This window comes from Hibiscus syriacus, unplaced genomic scaffold (assembly GCF_006381635.1).
Source record: "Hibiscus syriacus cultivar Baekdansim isolate YM2019G1 unplaced genomic scaffold, ASM638163v2 tig00111779_pilon, whole genome shotgun sequence".
Taxonomy (NCBI): Eukaryota; Viridiplantae; Streptophyta; class Magnoliopsida; order Malvales; family Malvaceae; genus Hibiscus; species Hibiscus syriacus.
This window is the reverse complement of record NW_024063176.1, coordinates 487,771-508,632: the sequence shown is the minus strand read 5'-3', so window position 1 is coordinate 508,632 and position 20,862 is coordinate 487,771. Positions and strand designations below refer to the sequence as shown.

At 34.5% G+C, this 20,862-nt stretch overlaps 1 pseudogene; it reads right to left on the bottom strand.

Moving 5' to 3' along the window:
* Positions 1–787: 787 nt before the first annotated feature.
* Positions 788–20,516, bottom strand: LOC120170364 (annotated as a pseudogene).
* Positions 20,517–20,862: the final 346 nt, after the last annotated feature.

Below are 20,862 nucleotides of genomic sequence, written 5' to 3'. Positions count from 1 at the left end.
TACCGCAACCTGAGACCATTTCTCAGCATTGCATATCCCCGTGTATATATATAGCACAATTTGTTAGTGTTACACTGATAAATGGGGAAGCATGAAGCAATAAACACAACCACCCCCGCATATTCGATTATTGGAAACTAATCGCCATTGGCTATTACTAATATTCCAAAGCCTTTTCAACAAACATCTATCCATCAGCATTGTCACCCCAAAACCGTTTTTACTTCATTAATATTTAGATGCAGTTAACTGCATATAACCCCCATGATTCCAACCTTTTGTTTCTCCATTCCGCAATCCTGCATTTCTGGTTTTATAAAGTATACAATTTTCAAGCCACACATAATCGTGCAACTGTAACCCCAATGAAAGAACGGAATTCGTTTGATATTTTTACCTTTGCAAATGGAGTGCAACACTAGAAACCGAAGAAGTGTTTTTCATCAAAGCTGTGCATGTAGGTCCTTGCATTATTTAGGTATCCTGCATGCATGAAATAAGTATGGGAATAAATAGACTTCCGGGAAACAAAAACGGTATTTATTCTATCAAAATTGGAGTTTTCACAATGGCTATCCAATGTGTTGTAAGGAGCATTACAACAATTAAAGTTTCAAGGTCTCCATAAATGATTTCATCCTACACGAACGGGGGAGAGGGACGTAACCGGAGAACAAGCCCCGTGACAAGAATGTAGTAGATATCGTAAGTTCATAACTTGCAAGTAGTTGAGAAGAAAAAGCAGAGTCAAAGAAAGAACTCACGCTTTAGTAGATATTATGAACATTCATCTAATGTGCAAGTCACTGAGAAAGTCTGACAACCTGAAAACACCCTCAAAAAAGTAAGAAAGAACGAAAAGAAACGAGCATAAGACACGTAAGAAGACATTGCTTCTTTTTTTCCTTCTATTAGCCAAGTCTATATAAATAAAAGAAAGAGAATGGAAGTACCAAAAAACCATACCTAATATTCTTAGCTATGATGGTCTGTCCATCTTCCGCTCCAAGATGGCGAAGAGAAACTTCAACTGATCATCTCGATACGCATGCTACAAATATATAACATCCATGAAAATTCACTAGAAAAAGTTCTGCCTCTAATGAAACAACACGAATAGAATACAAAAATGCAGGTCCGGTACTTGAATAGAAAATCATCGATCATATTTGAATAATATATACTACAAACAAGGATGCTGAGAAAAAAAGATAACAATTCGATTCAATGAACATTTCTTTATCCACAAAATACTGGCCAACATAGGAAAAACCATTTACTTTTTTAACATACACGCAGCAGGAGGCATCACAAAAAAAACCACCGAGAGAACTGAAGATACTAATTTTTATCCATTTATTATTTTTTTTCTTATTATTTTATAACTTATTATTATTATTAATTAAATTATTATTACAAGCCCACGATATTACAGACCGGCCCAGAACCAGCAGCCTAAAGGAAACCCTAAATCATTTAGGGTTTGTATCATCTCAACCCTAGCCCCGCCGCTGCCTCCCAGACCATTCCAGCCGCCTCTTATGCATCAGGTGGCTGTTGATTCCACTGCCATGTGGTCCGACGTTGCTGCCACGCCCAACCCTCGCTGAAGTCTCTAGAAGCGCCGCGTCACCGTCCCACGTCGAAGCCCTATGGTGAGTCACCACCATAGCTATGGTGACTCACCACCATAGCTATGGTGACTCACCGAAGCTTCCCCCTTTGGACTGGTCCGATCCGAGCACTGTGGTGGCTATAAAAAGCCACCACCAAACCAGAAAACAGAAGAAAATAGAGAGGAAGAATCCGAGGAGAAATAACCAAAACTGCAAGCAAGAACAGAGGCGACAGAGACCAACAGGGCAGGAACCAGAAACGGGTAAGCACAACCACACGACAGCAACAAAGACTAAAAACCAAGAGAAAATAGAACAAGAACAAGGGACTTACCACCGAGGAGAGCCCAATCGTCGTCGGAGACGTTGTTTTAACCGAGGTAAAAGCTTCGGGTTTCCTAGATCTACGAAAATCTAAGGGGATTTAAAGAAAACAAAGGCCATATTCGGCCTTAGGAGGTCAAAACCTACGTTTTAGGGTAATTTAGGAATTTCGGCCACCATTGACGGTGGCTGGTGGTGGTGGTCGGCGCTGGAGCACGGCTGCCGGCCGGAGCTCATTCCTCCGGTGAGGGAATTGAAGAGAGAGTTGAGAGAATTTTTTTTCTCTCTTCTAAAGAGAGAAAAGAAATAAAAATAAATGAGAAGAGATGGCCATTATGGCCGACCATAAAGGGTATAAATATCCTCCCCTAAATGACGTCGTTTTGGGGGGAGGGGTGTATCCATAATTTCGGTATGGCCAAATCCTTTCCGCGATACCTTTAGCTTTGTAAGCTTTCATTTTAGTCACTTAAATCAAAATGCAATCATGTTAATTTGATCTTTTAATTTTACTTTATTTATAATTTAGTCATCACCATGCTTTTATATATTTTAAGTAAAATAACCTATTTAGTCCCTGTAATTTTAATAAATTTTATTTTAATCCGAATTAATTAATTAGGGTAAATTACACCTTTAAATCACTATCTTTTATAATGTTTCGAATTAGTATCTTTAATTTCAATATTTATATTTTATTATTATAAGTTTTTAAATTTATTTTATTAATTTTATTGCAATTTTATTTATATTTTGTATTGTACTTTATTTTTTAATACTTTTAAATTAGTATTTTATTTTCATTATTATTTTTTTATTATTATCTTAATTCATATAAATATATATATAATATTTATTTGTTTTATTTGTTTTCTATTAAAATCCTATTTATAAATTTAATTTTATAAATTAATTTTAAGAAATATGTTTATTTATATTTCAATATTAAGAAGGGGCAGTCTTAAAGCAATTGGATGTCCATTTTCTGATATTTTTAAATAAATAAATATTTTACTTTTATAAATTATATTAAACTATTTTTTTTAATTATTTTTAGAAAAATGTTTTATTAATATTTATTTATTTTTTAATATTAAGAAAAGAGCTGTCTTAAAGCACCTAAAAGTCATTCTCTGATATTTCTAAATAAATAAATATCTTATTTATATATATATATATAAATTAATAGATTTTCTTAAAATTATAATAATAAATTTGAAATAACAGGATTATAAATTAAATATTTTTTAAATTTCTAATAATAGAGGCAAATTATAATTAACGAGTACCAATTTTGGGAGTTATAGGGGTGCTAATCCTTCCCCTAAACTTAACCGACCACGAATCCCTTCTTTATTAAATATTTTGGTTATACGCAGATCAGTTTATATTTTAAAATAAGTTTTCTTAAAAACTATTTTAAAAGATTATTTTTTAGGTATTTGACTTACCTAACTAAAAAAAAGGTCAATGGTGACTCCCAAAATATTTTTAAATTAAAATCATTTATTTATTCATTTTTCCGCCAAGTAAAAATTTTCGTGCTCGGGCGAAAACCGGTTACGACAGCTTGGCGACTCCGCTGTGGATCTTTTGTCAAGCTTTAAAATCAATCATAAATTGTCTCTATTAATTAGAAATTAAAAAAAATCATATATTTAATTTATAATTTTTTATTTTCAAAATTTATATATATATTTATTATTTTCATAATATTTATATATATATATTATTAATGTTTTTATTTTATTTTCAAGTATTAAATTTCAATATTTATTTGTTTGTAAGAGGTTTGAACATTTGTCCTTACACACATCACTTACATTACATAACATAAGCTTTATAATTAAGCTTGTCCCTTTTAAGTGGGAGTGAAAGCGACGTCTTCGTGAGAATTTATTCTCCGTGTCAGATCTAGCAAGTAGCTTTCGGGGTTCATATGCTCTATGTCTTCGTGAGAATTTATTCTCCATGTCAGGCATAGAGAAATGTGTCCCCTCGAATTGAACTCGATCCGCTTAAGTCTGTAATGGACTAGGATTGAGGGTTTGGCAGCCCAAGGGGGCACCAATAATGACAGTTCGAGTACCTTTACTCCTAGAACTGAAACCTTGCATATAATAAACCCTATAAATTCTCCTGATCTAAGACTGTACTGAACCTCTATCCGTAGGTGTACACAAAGGAGAAATAAGCCCTAGCTTTTAATTTATTTTATTTTCTTTTTTCTCTCTAAATAAATACATGTGAATTAGAAATTATGCAGTTAGGTTAATTTTTCCAAACAAAGCATGGAACTAGAAAGCATGAGGTTAGAATTTATACCTTGGTAGATAGATTTTTTCTTTCCATTAATTGGTACTAACCAATTTATTTTTTCCTTTCTCATTTTTTATTTTGCTTTAACTTTTTTTATATTGATTTCCTTTATTTGCATTGCATGATCATGGCATAACCAAAAGGTGTTGACTTGAAAGACTGTTCATCAAATCGGAAAGACTTCATAAATGGACAAAAAGTTTTATGATCAAAAAAAATATGACGCGACCAAGGAAAGACATCCTAAGGAAACCCCGAGGATAGAAGCAAGTTATGCATGCAAAGATCCTGTTATATTAATACCAAAAGTACTCCACAAAGATCTTACCAGATTGATACCAAAAGCAGTCCACGGTAAGAGTATCAGTCGGGACACACAGAGTAGAAGAGGTTTTTATGAAGCTCAAGTATGCTATTTGAAGGATCAAAACAAGAAATTGAGCGCAGAAGTGGAAACCATGCATGACGATTTCCAAAAGATCAGTCAAGCCTTTCAAAAAACTGACATAGGAAACACTCCAGAAGAGTCGATAACAGGGGTTACCAAACTGAAAAAGAACTGCAACATATATGAAGATCTTGTCCAAGAACTTCTTGGACAGAAAGGTTCTCTTACAAGTGAAAATGAGCAACTCTGAGAACTGATACAGAAGATGAAAGAGAATGTCATGGAAGAAGCTGCAATCCAGACAATCAATATGGCCCATAAGCTGATAAACTAACCTGGCTTTAGAAAAGTTAGGAGGGAAAGTTATCCCATATATATAAAGTTTTGTTGAAGTTAGGACTGAAAGTTGTCCCCTATATGTAAAGTTTTCTTTGATGCACGAAAACTTTTGTGTTCAATGAAATCTGTTCTAAGATGATCACTCTTGAGTAACACCTTTTCATATATACATTTGCATTTTGCATCTTTGCATTTTCATTTTGCATTCGTACTTTTATGTTTGTTTCTGTATTGTACAATTTGCATTCATATTTTTGCATCGTTGTATTTACATTTGCATTTGCATCTTTGCATAGTTACATATATAGTTTCAAACTTACATCATGCATTAAAACATTCATTCATTAAAATAACGATTTCAACCAAAGTGATCTTGGTTCTTCCTTGTAGCAAGAACGCTTAGCACGACACAGGAAAAATGTCTAAAGAAACGGAAGATAGGCTAACCAAATTTGAGATAGAGAAAAAAGAGAGGCAGAAAGAATTAAGGAGCAAGTTGGCACAAATTGAAGCTAATATCGCAAATTCTCATACCGATCTACTGAACAATATGAAAGAAATGATTGGGAAGCACCAAACTGCTGGAAAGAGTCTTGTTGAAAACCCCACAAATCCTTTGGGTGTTACACCTGTTCACATTCCTGAGCACACCTCTGTACACCAGGAAATTCAATCACCAGTACACTTCACTGTTAAGAATTCATAATATCAAGCTGGAGCATCGTTCTCCACTGATTGTCCTATTGCTTCTGGGTTGAAGCCAAATGAATTTTGTACTGCTTCTAGAGAGACGGTTGAGTCATTTTATGGGTTTGACGCCAGAGAGCTAAGTTTGGTCCTCGACCTAGTTCTCCCACCAAAATTCAAAGTTCCAGATTTTGAGAAGTATAATGGGACCACATGCCTTTCATATCATATCACTATGTATTTTCGTCGTATGACTGGCTATGTGGAGAATGAAAAGTTGTTGATCCACTGTTACTAAGACAGCTTATTTGGGTTTGCATCCAAGTGGTATAATCAGCTAAAACGTACTCAAATACGTTCTTGGAGGGATTTAGTTCAAGCTTTTTTGGGTCAATACAAGCACATGACTGATATGGTCCCTGATCGAACAATGTTGCAAAACATGAATATAAAGTGCAATGAAAGATTTCGACAATATTCACAACGATGGAGGAACGTTGCTTTTCAAGTTCATCCACCATTGACTGAAAGGGAGTTCACTACTTTGTTCATCAGTACATTAAAATTTCCCTATATTAATCACATGATAGGGGTTGTTGCCACTAATAATTTCTCTGACATCATCATAAGTGGAGAAATAATCGAAATAGCTATCAAGAATGGCAAGATAAGAGACTCTGACAATACTGACGTCGAGAAAGAAGCTGAGGTTAATACAGTGAGGTCTTAAACATGGTGCCAAACCTTATAGAGTGATCAAGAAGAAAAAGAATGTGCAGGGTTTTCAATTTCCTCCCTTTTACTGTTCGAATGAAAAATTGCATCCAAAAATACGCTCAGCCAGATTAACCACTCCACGACTTGTTCAAACACAGTGGCCTCTAAATGAGAATTGAACCTATAAGGAGGTTCATTGGATAAATCAGACTGGAATTCCAAATTGTTCATCTAAGTTTCCTGGTAACCTTGAAGGAAATTTCCAAGATCCTTTAGAGCAAGCAATTCAAAAATGCAAGGTAAAAGAAGGGGTTAAGGTTCAATACTCAGAAATCGTTGCTTCAACAGAGACTGATATGACCAAATCCTGCGAAGAGTATCGGGCGCAAAAAAATGGAAAAAGAAATCAAAAGGCTCCCATAGAGGTAATCCGAGATTGGCCCATAGGTCTAAAAAAGAATGAGGCATATGTAACCCTGAAGACACCTCAGATACCTATATCAGATTTTCTGAAAACCAGTAAGGCAAGGGGCAACTTAAGAAGTCTGGTTAATACTACTCTAGTTGTAGATGAAATGAGCATCCAGAATCCCCTCGACCACAGGAGAGCATTTAGTCGTTCAGAACGTTCAAGGAAAGTGATAATCTCTCGAGCGAGAAAAACTTTGAAGGTGTTTCAAGAATCTATTTCAGATCTGTACCCTATTTTGATTAAGGGCCAATACATTACACCAAGATCGGTGAAAGTGTCACCCAAACCTTATACCCATTGCTATGATCAAAATAGCTTCTGTAATTTTCACTTGGGGGTAAAGGGGCATTCAACAGGGAATTGTTGGCCATTGTTAAAAGATATAAAGACGCTCGTTGACAAAGGAGTCTTGACACAAGAAATGATAAAGGAATGGGGGGCAAATAAGGATGAAAATCCTGGGCCAAGTACACACCCAACATTCGAAGAATGATAAAGCAAGATAAAATAAACAAGTGGAATTATTATCTATCACTATAGTACCTTTCTACTTTCAACATCTTGTTTGAACAAGTTTTTGTTCCTTTCTCTGCTTTTGTGCAATAAATAAACTTGTGTTGCTTTTATGGTTATGAGCAAGAAATCAAGTTTTAAACTTAAAATTCTTGAGTATCAAGTAGATTAAATATTCTTTTAATTTTTTAAGAGTTATAGATCTCTGGCAAGTGGTAAAATTATATCTTACATATCCCATCCAACGCCAATTACTTAAACCCTTACCAAAACCAAATCCTGACACTACACTTATCTGAGACTCTGAAGAAATGTCTCTACCTATTTTTGAGAGACCAACTCCAGATGTTTACTGGTTTATGATACTACCTTCCACCATATACATGACTTCATAAGTCACATTTATGTACTTCCTGATACAAAACCATCATAAACCAAAAGACCTCAAAAGAATAAAACTTTCAATTATCCGTGAATCTTCCTGCAAGAAGAGACGAGATGAGGCATCATGGACCAACTTATCGAAGATAATTTTCGAGTGATTGGGGCATACTCAAAAAAGAAGAAAAAAGATTGATTTAGATAAATATATCATGCATTAATTGTTTTCATTTAAATAAAGATTAATCTTGAATATTCATCCCTCTGGGGATACCTCTTTTTACAAAGGCTTCTGTGTATGAGATGACGAACGACATTGTTTCATTTATCCTTTCAAATATATGTATATATATATATATATCCCTTGTTGTCCCCTTTTGAGCCTATAATATTTTTTTTCTGATTCTACCTTAACCAAGGATCACCCTTCACATTGGGGGGCAAGAAGAAGGATATCTGTTCACAGGGATAAAAATTGTCAATTACGAAGGCAAATCGTCATGAAATGAAGAGAGTTTTGATACCACAAGGTAGATCAAATACAAAGTGCTTGAAGATCAATCCATTCAAGAATAACGAAAGAATGTTTGAAATGCAAGAGGAAAATGAGGTTCTCAAAGCAATTAGAGTCATATACTCATTCATAAAAAAAAATGGAAAAAAGAAAAAATTGAATCAAGATGGGTGACTTATTGAGCCTCAAGCTACAAGGTTGATCAAGTGTAATCAGTTCAAAGATTCTTATTCAACAAGAAGTGCAAGAAATGCTACAAATGAATGAATCCTATGGAAAAATCCCCACAAAGTAGATCCAAGTCAAGCAAAGCAAGATTGAAGACATCAGAATGAATTGATCCTTGGTTCAATTATCCTTAAACACTTGTTTGAGCCTTTTTATCCCTTTCTTTCGTAACCATGAGCCCTGGCCTACGTTATGTACCTGAAAAGTCCATTCTAATCATACATGGATTTCTATGTGAAAGAGAATATCTTCAGATTTCATTCCACCTCTCAAGATTGATTTTTATTTGTAAAAACTATTTTTCTAAATCTTTAATGCATGATATGAAAAATGATAAAAGGGGGTTCAAGATGTAAATTTTTAAATAACATCCTGAAACCAAAGGAGGATTCGAGTTGAAAACATGAAAAGGCGGCTTGAATATTGAATGGTGCAACAATGACATGAGAGACAATCTTAAGCTCTTGATGAAGCACCACACATCCCAAAGACGTTCCTGAGAGTCTAGAAATAAGAAGTATCTCTACAAGATGAGTATAACAACGAGAAGTATCCCTACCAGATAAGCATAACAATAATTTCTTCAAGTTAATGAAAGCCCAAAGAGACATATATGCTGGACTATCCTGAGAAACCCTACTTTACCAGAATCAACCTACACCTTAAACCAGTCAATAATTTTGACACTTGCCATAGGACTATGATTTTTGAATGATTTAAAAGATTAGTTGATTTATTTGATATTCATTGATTTTATGTCTTATGATTTGATTCTATTGTGAACCTATAATAGGCAACATTTTACAAAATTCTTTCATTTTTCGATAAAGAAAGGAGGAAAAACATTTTCAAATAGGGCAGTCTCAAACGAGGAAGGTCCTTGAAGCAAGTTATTGTTTATTCTACCTCTGTTGTAGAAAAAGAATGAGCGATGCCAGAATGATGAAGTACTTCACTTTCTTGAAAGTAAGTGGTCCAAGAAGCCAGAAAGTTTGGAGAATTGAACTTATGACGCTATCCTGTGACATTATTAGCAATTCATCAAGAAAGACTATCACTTATCTCATGCTGAGGGTGATAAGCATCACCAGACAAATTATTTTCCCTAGTCACTAATCCATGTCTCTAGCATATCCTCCAATCACAGAGCTATAAGTCCCATTAAGGTGTATTATGGGAACGAACAAGTCCACTACTTACACTCTGGTTATACCATGATACTGCCTCAAGTCTTGATACATAATTACTACTTCTTCCATGCCGATCATTTTCTTTGTCAGGATTATATTCATTATGTCCTTCAGAAGATTGTTGAACCTAAAACTGAGAACTTATAGACACAGAATAAGACATTGGAACAGATTCTACATTTGTAGGCTTTTCATATGGAGTAACAATGGTTACCGGATTCCAAAAGTAGAGATAACCAGTTTTACTATAAACCAAACCTTTCCATGGTTCAGAAAAAGTGAATGGGATATAGCAGTGAGTATTTTGGAGCATCAGAAGAGACAATCATTGTAGCAGTTATTAGAAGAAAATGCACCAACAAAAATCTTTGAGTTCATCCTGATGAGGTTTATTTCTTCCGGTAAGGTTGTTACACTGGATGCCACTGACAACAAGATCGAATATGTCAAATCTACTCATCAATTGCTCCAACCGATCACCATTCAGTTCTTGAGCATCTGTTTTCAAAGGTATGCCCAGACAGTAGAAGGCAACCTCTACATCCCTGATCCAGAGAAAAGCAACAGAATATTGATACCATTGGGGAACATGTCTCTAGCAGATCCTCTTCCTTGTGTATGGTTTTTTAGGGAAACCTAGAAGCATTTCCACCTCATCAGGTTTAAGTGGAACAACTTTATTCCTTCCAACCCATACCAGATTCTATTTTCGGCACTCATCAAGAAAATACTTCTGGACACTCGAAGGAGGCTCATTATCATAAGCTTCAAGAGCCTTACAGATATTTTCTGTTAATTTGGCACTTCTTGTACATGTTTGTAAACAGTTCAACTTTGTTCTTAGATCCCAGGAAGGCCACCATTTCTTTGTCAATAAAAAAACATCATGTATAGTGCGTGGAGAAAGCAGAAGAAGAAATATGTTCTCAATTGGCAGATTATGAATATATCCCCTTTTCCGTGCAACAACACAAAAATACTTCAAATATTCAAATTCTGGCTCTACATCGTACAAGTACCGTGATATTTCGGTCCAAACATCAACTGGAGCAAGTGCCACGTTCTCATAGTAGAAATAAAGAGGCCCAATAACATCTTCTGGAAGTGTTCTTTGAGTTATCTGATCTGGTTTGGTAGGACCCCCAAAACCAATCATTGGATTTGGAAGATGAATTGCATGATCGTCTTCATTAAGAAGCTTCTTCTCTTTCTTCCTTTTCCAAAAATCATAGCCTAATTTTTGCCTTTTCTTTTAATGGGGTTATTGCATAATGGCTTCCTATCTTCTACCGAAAGAAGTGCGTCAGTAGCCTTAGCCATTTGAACAACACATATAAAAACTGTCAATTTTGCAATTGATGAATCCGGAACACATCTCTCCATAGCTATTGAAGCCTCAACCTTTGAGTATCCCATTTTCATCAAGTATAACAGTTTATTCTCCTCATCAGAATTAGAATTCAGGATTTCCTCGGTATCAGAAGAACTATCAATATCTGTGAAATCATCATGAAAGGTCGCTTCATAATCAGATGAGTAGTTATCAGAATCAACATGTTGCATGGGTGCGGACTTTTCCAGAACCTGTACCACTATAAATGGTCACCTCATTCAGAAGAGACACATATATCATACATTTTCGTCAAAATGATTGATTACTTCTTAAGTTTGTGACAACGTGAAGAGAATTCCTCAAATTACTTTACAACTGCTGTTTAGTGACATCAGAATGAGAGTATTCAAGATAAATATATTTGAGGCACGAATAAAGCCGCAAGTACCCACAATAGTACATTGTCAAAATTGGACCTCGTGGGGATCATGAGATTTAAATCAAACAAACATTGAGAATAAGTCTTACAGTTTAGAATGTGGGGGCATTTTGAAGGCCTAATTCAGACAAATCCATGCAGGACATCTTGAAAGCCCATTTCAACCAAAAATAGAATGTTGGTGCATTTTGAACGTCTATATCAGCAAATGTTGGGGCATGCTGAAATCCCTTTTAATCAGAATCAAGAATGTTGGTGCATTTTGAACGTCTGTATCAGCAAATGTTAGGGTATGTTGAAGACCCATATCATCTTAGGGAAAGATCATTGACTTGGGCAAATATTTCTAATAAGACAGAAAGATATGAAGAATGAAAATGGTGAAACAGTGACAGTCGAGCTAACTATACATAATTGCTTCGTTTATCAGGCAGTTATATTATGATCATGTTGTTGAACAAATATCTACTTAGCAAGTAGGGTTTCAAATACCTAATCTTCTTAAACATATGTGACATGACAGTGTGTTCTTTGTTCAGCTACATCATAGTTGCATGGATAACGATGGTCCCTATGCAAACCATTCGATCTAGGGTTTAGTTCCTTAAGATCTCGACTTTGTGTTTCAAATACATTTGTGACACGCAAATGATGATTTGAAATATTTCTTTGAAATTCCTGGCAGTTAGTTTCAATCATATTGTTGGGGTTACAAAGCTATTTTTCACATCAGTTTTTGTTTACTTGATGATATTGAATAAAGAGACTTAACTTACGTATATTGCTCTTTCCCGTTGTTACTGGGGTTATCATTGCCAGCTAGGCTGAACTGAGTTTTCATCCATTTGGTTTTTATCATGTGCTTTTCATCTACAGCAACAAGAATTCCATGAGCCTCCTTCTGTACATGGATCATATAGTTGATGTGTTTCTACTTCCTACAATGCTCATTATGGAAGAAAATGTGATCAATATCACACTGGCCCTTGCCCGAGATGATATCAAGATCAGTTGGTATCTCTTATTCAATTCGGGATTAGCACATTTTGTGAATTTTACCAACTTTTTGGTCATGAAACACACCAGTATCCCGTTTGTATTCCCACTGAGTTTTGTTCTCAAGTGTTCTTGTGACATCATACAAAAAGCTTTGAACACTATGAAAGAGCCTCACTGATGAGAAATATGGGCAGAAGCCACAAGAGATGATAAATGTGTTGTCAAATGTTTTACGAGCATCTGAGCAGAAATCACATGAGATGATGAATGTGTGTCAAATGTTTTACGAACCAGTGATTATGGTGCTGAACCAATGTTGCAATCATATGGCATTTCCATTTATGGATCCGAGATGAAGTCTTTCTTCTTCAACACCAAACTTTGAAGTGAAATATGATGAAGATTTCTTTCCACAGAAGGGAAGCAGAAATTTTAACAACAAAAAACTAGTGGAGCCAACCAAGGTTAAATGAAAGGTTGTTGTTTAGCATCTCGACATAATATGGTCTGAATGTCTTTGTTTGAGATCTGATTAGATAAGGAGACATGAAAGGAATTAGGATAAATCTTCCTTATGATGTGTTTCAAAAGTCAAATCAGAACAGACGTTGCTCTCCTAATTAATCTCTGCTGAGTTTAGCATATCTACATCTACATTCCCCAAAGATGATAGATTCTCTCTTCAAATATGATAGATTCTCTTTTAAAGATGAAAGCTTTATTGGATTTTTACACAAGTTCAGATGAAGAAAGCCGATTTTATCAAAGAAAAAATGGGGCATCAAGGTCATAGTTTTGACTACGACAAGAGTTCCATAAATGAAACATCTTTTCTGAGACTTTCATGAAACAAAGAAGACACAAAGATTGCTCTTCCAAATCAGAAATACCAGCTTGAAATGACATTTTAACCAAGAGAAGAAGACCGAGTTCACCACTTTAAAATCAAATAAAGATAAACTTAGCATTCATGCATCATATTTAGACATTTGCAAAATAGGGGCATTTTCATTCATTTTATCCATGTTGAATATTTGAAGGAATTTCAAAGATTTTAGCAAAGATTCGAATCCATCACTCAATGGATCAAAATGCTAGGTAGAGTTCATAATGAGAAGAACTCATCTGAAAAATGAAGAAGAAATTCATAATGAGAAGAATTTGTTCAACCTTTTTCTTGAATCATCTCTCGATGGATCAACTTTTCCAGAGGAAGTTCACAATGAGAAGAACTCATCTGAAGAGGAAGAAGAAGTTCATAATGAGAAGAACTTGTTCAACCTTTGTTTGATTCTATCCATAAGGAGATATATCGGCACCAACATTTCCAGAAGTGTTCATAATGAGAAGAACTCATCTGAAGATGAAGAAGAAATTCATAATGAGAAGAATTTGTTCAACCTTTTTCTTGAATTCATCACTCGATGGATCAATTTTTCCAGAGGAAGTTCATAATGAGAAGAACTCATCTGAAGAGGAAGAAGAAGTTCATAATGAGAAGAACTTGTTCAACCTTTGTTTGATTCTATCCAGAAGGAGATAGATCAGCACCAACATTTCCAGAAGTGTTCATAATGAGAAGAACTCATCTGAAGATGAAGAAAAAAAATTCATAATGAGAAGAATTTGTTCAACCTTTTTCTTGAATTCATCACTCGATGGATCAACTTTTCCAGAGGAAGTTCATAATGAGAAGAACTTGTTCAACCTTTGTTTGATTCTATCCAGAAGGAGATAGATCAACACCAACATTTCCAGAAGTGTTCATAATGAGAAGAATTTATCTAAAGATGAAGAAGAAATTCATAATGAGAAGAATTTGTTCAACCTTTTTCTTGAATTCATCACTCGATGGATCAACTTTTCCAGAGGAAGTTCATAATGAGAAGAACTCATCTGAAGAGGAAGAAGAAGTTCATAATGAGAAGAATTTGTTCAACCTTTGTTTGATTCTATCACAGAAGGAGATAGATCAACATCAACATTTCCAGAAGTGTTCATAATAATAAGAACTCATCTGATGAAATAGAAGAATTTGTTCAACCTTAATTAGATTCATCACATATTGAAATTGAATCAACAATACCTCTTTTGAAGATCAGCATTTCCAGAAGGAGTTCATAATGAGAAGAACTCATCGGAAAAAGAAGAAAAAGCTCATCTGAAAGAGAAGAATTTGTTCAACTTTTTTCTAGATTATATCCCAGAATGAGATAAATTGTCATCCCCAGTGGAAAAATTCATAATGAGAAGAACTAATCCCAAAGAAGAATTTGCTCAACATTGCCATCATAATCAAGTGAAGTCAAATGGAAAAAAAAATAATTATCTTTTTGTCTTTGCCCTATTCTTGTTAACACAAGAATGAGTAAAGAGGGGCAGCTGAAGATACTATTTTTTATCCATTTTTTATTTTTTATTCTTATTATTTTATTACTTATTATTATTATTAATTAATTAAATTATTATTACATGCCCACAATATTACAGACCGGCCCAGAACCAGTAACCTAAAGGAAACCCTAAATCATTTAGGGTTTATATCATCTCAACCCTAGCCCCGCCGTTGCCTCCTAGACCATTCCAGCCGCCTCTGATGCACCAGGTGGCTGCTAATTCCACTGCCATGTGGTCTGAAGCTGCTGCCACGCCCAACCCTCGCCGAAGTCTCTAGAAGCGCCGCGTCACCGCCCCACGTCAAAGCCCTATGGTGAGTCACCACCATAGCTATGGTGACTCACCGAAGCTTCCCCCTTTGGACTGGTCTGATCCGAGCATTGTGGTGGCTATAAAAAGCCACCACCAAACCTGAAAACAGAGAGGAAGAATCCAAGGAGAAATAACCAAAACTGCAAGCAAGAACAGAGGCGACAGAGACCAACAGGGCAGGAACCAGAAACGAGCAAGCACAACCACACGACAGTAACAAAGACTAAAAACCAAGAGAAAATAGAACAAGAACGAGGGACTTACCACCGAGGAGAGCCCAATCGTCGTCGGAGACGTTGTTTTAACCGAGGTAAAAGCTTCGGTTTTCCTAGATCTACGGAAATCTAAGGGGATTTAAAGAAAACAAAGGTCATTTTCGGCCTTAGGAGGTCAAAATCTATGTTTTAGGGTAATTTAGGAATTTCGGCCACCGTTGACGGTGGCTGGTGGTGGTGGTCGGCGTCGGAGCGCGGTTGTCGGCCGAAGCTCGTTCCTCCGGTGAGGGAATTGAAGAGAGAGTTGAGAGAAAATTTTTTCTCTCTTTTAAAGAGAGAGAAGAAAGAAAAATAAATGAGAAGAGATGGCCATTATAGCCGGCCATAAAGGGTATAAATATCCTCCCCTAAACGACGCCGTTTTAAGGAGGGGTATATCCGTAATTTTGGTATGGCCAAATCCTTTCCTCGATACCTTTAGCTTAGTAAGCTTTCATTTTAGTCACTTAAATCAAAATGCAATCATATTAATTCGATCTTTTAATTTTACTTTATTTATAATTTAGTCATCACCCTGTTTTTATATATTTTAAGTAAAATAACCTATTTAGTCCCTGTAATTTTAATAAATTTTATTTTAATATGAATTAATTAATTAGGGTAAATTACACCTTTAAATCACTATATTTTATAATGTTTTGAATTAGTATCTTTAATTTCAATATTTATATTTTAATATTATAATTTTTTTTATTTTTTTATTAATTTTATTGCAATTTTATTTATATTTTGTATTGTACTTTGTTTTTCAATACTTTTAAATTAGTATTTTATTTTCATTATTATTTTTTTATTATTATCTTAAGTCATATAAATATATATATATAATGTTTATTTATTTTATTTGTTTTCTATTAAAATCCTATTTATAAATTTAATTTTATAAATTACTTTTAAGAAAAATGTTTATTTATTTTTCAATATTAAGAAGGGACAGTCTTAAAGCAACTGGATGTTCATTTTCTGATATTTTTAAATAAATAAATATTTTACTTTTATAAATTATATTAATCTATTTTTTAAATTATTTTTAGATAAATGTTTTATTAATATTTATTTATTTTTTAATATTAAAAAAAGAGCTGTCTTAAAGCATCTAGAAGTCATTTTTCTGATATTTCTAAATAAATAAATATTATATATATATATATATATATATAAATTAATAGATTTTCTTAAAATTATAATAATAAATTTGAAATAACAGGATTATAAATTAAATATTTTTTAAATTTCTAATAATAGAGGTAATTTATAATTAATGAGTACCAATTTTAGGCGTTATAACAGTTCTAATCCTTCCCTAAACGTAACCGACCACGAATTCCTTCTTTATTAAATGATTTTGGTTATACGCAGATCAATTTATCTTTTAAAATAAATTTTCTTAAAAACTAATTTAAAAGATTATTTTTTTAGGTGTTTGACCTACCTAACTAAAAAAAAGGTCAATAGCGACTTCCAAAATATTTTTAAATTAAAATCATTTATTTATTCATTTTTCCGCCAAGTAAAAATTTTCGTGCCCGGACGAAAACCGGTTACGACAAGAACAATTATACAAAATTACAAATCCCAGGATTGCAAGGCAATACATTTACACCTTAATATCCCCCACATTGAGCCTCAAACTAATGTAAACTGTGAAAAGTAATTTGAACTCTATCATAACTTAATCCAGATTTCAATACTAATAAACGAATGTTTTAAGGTAGCAACCTACAGAAACACCAATGCTACCACATTTCCATATTTCCAGAAAAATGGAGCACAACAACTAAATTTAGGAACTTAATAGTGAAAATCCTCCTCATCGCTCGAGGAGTCACTTGGTTCACAATCTAGCTCCATTAGAAACAAGGCCATCTCCATAGACATAGCATCGTTTTCCAAATCTTCATCATCAAAAATATTCAGGCCATCTTCTTCAATTAAGTGCTTGAAAGCATAAAAAATTGTGTCCATATCTATAACATTGGATCGGCGAGGAGGTGGCTTGTGGTATTTCCATGCATAAGAGCCTGGCTTGACAGTAGGCTGGAAGACAACACAAGTGCATCCATTAAAAGAATCATACAACTAACGCTCTCTATGACTAAAGTAAATTGTATAAAAATGAACAAAACAGAAAGGAGAGAATACGCTACATTTGATTTTGAGCATCTAAACAAACATCACCATATCCTACACTGCGAAGAAAGTGACACTGCAACAAGACATCTTAATCCCACCCTTATTCCCCGGCATAAAAAAAACGAGAAGAAAGGAACTAATGGCAGAGCACATACAATAGAAAGAAGAAACACAGGATACAAAAATATATGAATCCCAACACCTGACATATCACAAAACTGGAAGCAAAAATACCTCTGGGCTAAAAAAGTATAATTGAACCAAACAGCAACATTAAATAGATAATATATTAGTAATCACTTGGACTTAGTGAGATGACAATTTCAATTTGACACAATTTCCCCCCTTAATTATAGCAGCAAGAATACATTCAAAAGAAGCGCCATAATAGAATAACAGAAGGAGAAAATTTTGGTATAAAGGCACCATAGATATTCCGATTTTCCTATTGGCTTTGCTGGATCTTTTGTTAATGTTCTTTGATTCTCAATGTAAACCTCTCAGAATGACTAACAATTAAAATAAAAGTCAACTTAGAGCAAGGGAAAACAAAATCTTAAAGCACCATGCAATTTGCTATTGAACTTGTGATACGTGTGTCTGTTGTAGCAAAGGTAGAGAGACATAGACAAAGCGGAAATGAAGAAGTCATATAAACAAACCAAAATGTCTCTGAATTCTAACAAACTTCTTAATTTATCATCATTATCCTTCTCTCTGATGATTACTCATACAAAAATCATATTTAGCGAATTACAATCTTTCGTTGCATTCACTTAGTCCAAATCTCAGCCATGATTAATCATCTTTGCCTTACCTATTAGTTTTTCCCAATAATCCACTGTTCTCATACTTTTTCCTCTTACCAAATATTAGTGGGGGACTTACAAGGAAATTGTGATCAAAGCTTGTGGTTTTCAAATTTGACAATAAAAGAAAATTTTATTTCTACACTAACCTCTTCAGATAAAAGTCTAATTGTTTGATATCCATATCCTGATAGAGATTTGGCAAAGAAATTGCTCAAAGATTGAGCAACCATTGTGACACAACAAGAGAAGAATAACCACAAGCACCAAAAACCACAAAACAGAGAATTATAACATAAAATCACATCTAAAATGCTTATAGCAGTTGACACTTAATAGGATATGAAACAATGCAAATTTGGAAATGCTAAGTAAAGGAAGTTCTCCATTTCAAAAAGCCGAACAAATAGACAATGATTACCTTGTAGAAACAACTAGTCCCAAAAGGGCAGTTCCCATTACCAAAGTTGAAGTGATTGCAATCTATTGACCTGAAGATAAAAACAATATAACTTATTAGTTAGGATAATAAATTCGCAAAGTTACAGATCTTAAGTTTTGTGAGCAAAAAAATAATGCTTGTCAAATCATTAAAAAAATATACATGTACATAAGACATATTATAGATCATCGAAGCGTTGTATACCTCAGTTTTGCCTTGTAGCTATCAACAATTCCCTGCTTTTCTTCTGGAGTGCTATACCAAATCACACTAGGAATGACAAAATATGATAGCTTACGACAGATTGGGCAAGCCCTTAATGCAGTATTGACATCCATTCCAGACGATGGGGAACTGCTACGCCAATTTCTAATACAGGATATGCAAAAACGGTGATCACATTCTGAGAGCAACCCAAATTTCCGCTCAGCTGCTGTGGCCTTCAACAGAACACGATCCAGGCAGACACTGCATTCTATTTCTTGACTATATTTCAACGCCTCAATGTGCTTTTGCTTTTTCTCACATATTTTTATATGGTCCTCTCTTTCTTCAGGTCTGAAAGGATGCAAACAATGTTTTCTGCAGGTGGGACAGAGTCTCCATGAATATGAGGACATGTTTCTCCACGGGGGCAATTACCAGATGCAGCAAACGTACAGATGGAACGATCAGCTAGATTACCACTCCTACACTGCAAAACATCACCATCATCCAATAGATCTTGATGCTCATATTCCAAATTCCATGCATTTTTGGTGGGAGAAGGAACCCGCCATTGGAACCAGGAAACTCTGCTGAAGTAGCTGAAAGTACAGCAGAACCACGAAATTTGCTCGTTGAAGGACCTTGAGGAACAGAACCCGATATCCCAAATTGATGAGGCTTCATCGACTTAGATGAAGCAGATAAATCCAATTGAGAAGCCTTAACATGTTCATATCTGCACTGACTACCGTATGAACAGATTCCTTTCTGATAGTATGAGCAAATCTGTAATAACCAAGTAAGAAGCAACAATAACGTAACAAAAAAGGACCAGCAGCAAGTACAGGGAAAACAAAAAGGTCAAAGGGGCACTTCCTACATTGTTTGGTGGATCCTTCCAATCATGGGAAAACTCACAATTCTCCCCTTTGAAGCATGCTCCATGAGCAAAGAACTTACAAAGAACCCTGAAACATTAAGAAAAATATATATTTTTTAAAACCCCATCATAAAAAATTCTAGTAAATCAGCAATTTCAATACATATATCCCCAGCATTTAACTGAACTCTTCATTAGTCCGCCAATTTCATTTAAAATTTCAGAAACATTAGTAATATTATCGCGCAGAACATGCCCATAATCATCAGAATCATCGTCAAATACATAAAACAAAAAATTGAAATAATCATCAAAATCATCGTCAAATACCCAATAGCAAAAAACTCAAATTACGATTCGAAAAATTGATGAAATTGAAAAGGGAAATTAGCAACCCGGGGATTGATCGATTGAAGGAATTTCACCTCTTAGGCTTGGACGAAATAGCAAATGGCGATGGATTGAGAGGAATGAAAGAAGCCAAAGGAATTTAATTTAAATTGTTGAATTTATTTAGGGTAAAGTACAGTAATGGTCACTGAACTTTTCTAAAACTTCTGTTTAGATCCTCAACTTTTTAAACTTACAATAAAGTCCCCCATCATTTAGTCCGTTTGCAATATGGTCCCTGACGTAACTGGCCGTTTGCAATATGGTCCCGACGTAACCGTCCGTTTAACCCGTTACACTGTCGTTAGTACGTTTGCAATATGGTCACTGAACTTTTTGGGCGCTTGCATTTAGGTCCCAACTTTTAAAACTTACAACACACTCTTCAATTTCATTATAAACCCTAAACTCCTTTTCGATCTCGAATTTCATTTTTCACTTCTCTCTTCTCATTTCCAACATAACTTTTTCAGTCGGGGATGCATCGTAAATTCTAATCTAACTTTGAATTATGTGGAGGTGTTGACTTGAATAAGGGTCTATTGAGAGAAGATCCGA